Below are 3369 nucleotides of genomic sequence, written 5' to 3' on the forward strand. Positions count from 1 at the left end.
GAAGACAGTGGAATGATATATTTAAACGACTAAATGAAAGAAATTTCCAACCTAGGGTCCAATACCCAGCAAAACTCTCATTCATATGGGAAGGAAGACTAAAAACATTCTCAAATAAAAATGATCCAGCAATATTTGCGCAAACAAAACCAATTTAAATGACCTACTCAGAGACGAATTACACAATCCAAATCCCTAATTGTACAGCAACAACAACCCTACACAACACAACTACACAACAGCCCTCTCTGTCAATAACCTCCCTATATGTTAATGGTCTAAACTCTCCCATTAAAAGACATATACTAGAGAACTGGATTAGAAAACATAAACTGGACTTCTGCTGCTTGCAAGAAACACATCTACTAATGCAGGACAGGCACAGACTTAGAATAAAAGGATGTAAATCAATTATTCAGGCCAATGAAAAACAAAAAAGAGCAGGGATGGCCATCCTAATAACAGACCAAATTGCATTCAACCTCAATAAAGTGATCAGAGACAAGGAAGGTCACTACATACTGATTAGGGGAACAATAGATCAAGAAGTACTAACCCTGGTAAATATTTATGCACCTAATGTAGACTCAGCAAAATATGTGAGGCAATTATTCACAAACCTGGAGAAAGACATGAAGGGAAATGTGATAGTAGTAGGGCATCTTTATACTCCACTATCACCACTGGATAGATCAAACAGGCAGAAAAATAGCAACGTAATAAGAGCCCTAAATGAAAAATTAGAAGATCAAGGGCTAGTAGACTTATATATGGCCCACCACCCCAAAAAAGCAGAATACACATTCTTCTCAAGCCCACATGGAACCTTCTCCAGAATAGACCATGCTTTAGGATATAAATCTAACTTATATAAAACCACAAGTGTAAGGATCATCAGAAGCACCCTATAAGATCACTACGCAACAGAAGTCAAAATTGATTGTAAGAAGAAACAAACACCTGGAGATTAAACAACATGCTACTCAACAACAGTTGGATCAAAGAGCAACTCAATACTTACCTGGCAGGGGAGATACCATGATCACAAAGGTGGTTTCCCCAGGGTGAGGCTTATCCATTGCATTCTGAATGTGCTGACCCCTGTGATTTCCCCAAATGTGGGAAACTCGGCTGTATAATTTGTGGTAGTGGGGGACTGCGTTCGCGCTCTCCCCTGGAAAAAAAAGAGCAACTCAAGGAAGAAATAAAAAGATTCCTTGAGACAAACGATAATGAAGAGACAACTTGTCAAAACTTGTGGGACACAGCGAAAGCAGTAATTAGGGGGAAACTCATAGCAATACAGGCTTATGTCAGAAAAGAGGAAAATAACAAAATCAACAATTTAAAGAATCACCTTAAGGAACTGGAACAACTGCAGCAAAAAAAATCCAACCACATCCAGAAGGCAATAAATAATAAAAACCAGAGCAGAAATAAACAATATAGAAACCAAGAAAACAATACAAAAAAATCAATGAGTCCAGGAGTTGGTTTTTTGAAAAAATAAACAAGATAGACAAACCACTGGCAAGACTCACCAAAATAAAGAGGAAAATCACCCAAATTAATAGGATCACAAATGAAAGGGGAGAGATTACAACAGAACCACAAGAAATACAACATATCATAAGGTCATATTATGAACAACTATACTCAATTAGGCTAGAGAGCCCAGTAGAAATCAACAGATTAATGGAAAAATACCAGCTATCGAGACTGAAATCTGAAAATCTAGAAAATCTAAACAGGCCAATCACTTCAGAGGAAATCAAAGATGTAATTAAGAAACTCCCTAAGAACAAAAGTCCAGGTATAGATGGTTTTACAGGTGAATTCTATCAAACATTCCAAGAAGACTTACTACCATTGATCCACAGGCTCTTCCAAACCATAGAAAAGACAGGAACCCTCCCCAACTCCTTTTATGAGGCTAATATCACACTTATTCCTAAAGATGGCAGAAAGCACCAAAAAAGAAAACTACAGACCAATCTCACTAATGAACATAGCTGCAAAAATTCTCAACAAAATTTTAGCAAACCGAATCCAGCACTACATCAGAAAGATTATACACCATGACCAAGTGGGTTTTATCCCAGGGATGCAAGGTTGGTTCAACATACATAAAGTCTTTTCAACAAATGGTGTTGGTACAACTGGAAAACTACCTGTAAGAAATTGAAAATTGACGCATACCTCACCCCATATACAAAATTACACTCAAAATGGTTCAAAGACCTCGAAATCAAACCCGAAACCATAAAGTTTATTGAGAAAAGAATAGTTAGAACACTTGAAAACCTATATATCAAAAAAGTCTTTGATGATAGATTGCCAATGGCAAGAACTTTAGCATCAAACAGAAACAAATGGGACTACACCAAAATAAAAAGCTTCTGCATGGCAAAAGAAACCATACTCAACACAAGAAGACAGGTAACTGAATGAGAAAAAATCTTGGCACTCAACATGTCAGATAAAGGGCTGATATCCAGAATATACAAAGAACTCAGAAAGATGAGCTCCACAAAACCAAATAAAGCCATAGAAAAATGGGGAGATGAAATGAAAAGACACTCCACCGAAGAAGATCAAAAGATGGCCAACAAACACATGAAAACATGTTCACCTTCACTCATCATTAGGGAAATCCAAATCAAGACAACAATAAGGTACCACCTTACACCAGTGAGGATGGCTCACATAAAAAATAATAAAAACAATCTCTGTTGGAGGGGTTGTGGTATGAAAGGCATTCTCATCCACTGCTGGTGGGAATGCCATCTAGTCCAAAACCTATGGAGAACAGTCTGGAGAGTGCTCAAGGAACTCAGAATTGAGCTCCCATTTGACCCAGAACACCCCCATCACTACTGAGGAAATTGAAACTGTAATTAAACATCTGCCCAAAAAGAAAAGCCCAGGCCCAGATGGTTTTCCTAATAAATTTTTTTCAAATCTTTCAAAAGGAGCTACTACCAATTCTAGCCAAGCTCTTCCATGACATTGAAAAAACGGGAACACTACCAAACAGGTATCACCTTGATACCAAAACCAGACAGAGACGCTGCCAAAAAAGAAAATTACAGACCAATATCCCTGATGAATGCTGATGCAAAGATCTTCAACAAAATCCTGTTAAATAGGATCCAATGCATCATCAAGAAGATCATAGACTACAACCAAGTAGGTTTCATCCCAGGAATGCAAGGATGGTTTAACATCCGTAAATCTATCAATATAATACACAACATCAACAACAAGAAAAATAAAAATCACATGATCATATCAATAGATGCAGAGAAAGCATTTAATAAGGTCCAACACCCATTCTTGATCAAAACTCTCAGCAAGATGGCAATGGAA

At 37.4% G+C, this 3369-nt stretch overlaps 1 non-coding gene across 1 annotated transcript; it reads left to right on the plus strand.

Annotated features, from left to right (window-relative positions):
• The first annotated feature begins 1013 nt into the window (after positions 1-1013).
• Positions 1014-1177, plus strand: LOC126015255 (U1 spliceosomal RNA). Its single transcript, XR_007498141.1, has one exon. It is a non-coding gene; the product is annotated as a U1 spliceosomal RNA (small nuclear RNA).
• The last annotated feature ends 2192 nt before the right edge of the window (positions 1178-3369 follow it).

This window comes from Suncus etruscus, chromosome 7 (genome assembly GCF_024139225.1).
Source record: "Suncus etruscus isolate mSunEtr1 chromosome 7, mSunEtr1.pri.cur, whole genome shotgun sequence".
Taxonomy (NCBI): domain Eukaryota; kingdom Metazoa; phylum Chordata; class Mammalia; order Eulipotyphla; family Soricidae; genus Suncus; species Suncus etruscus.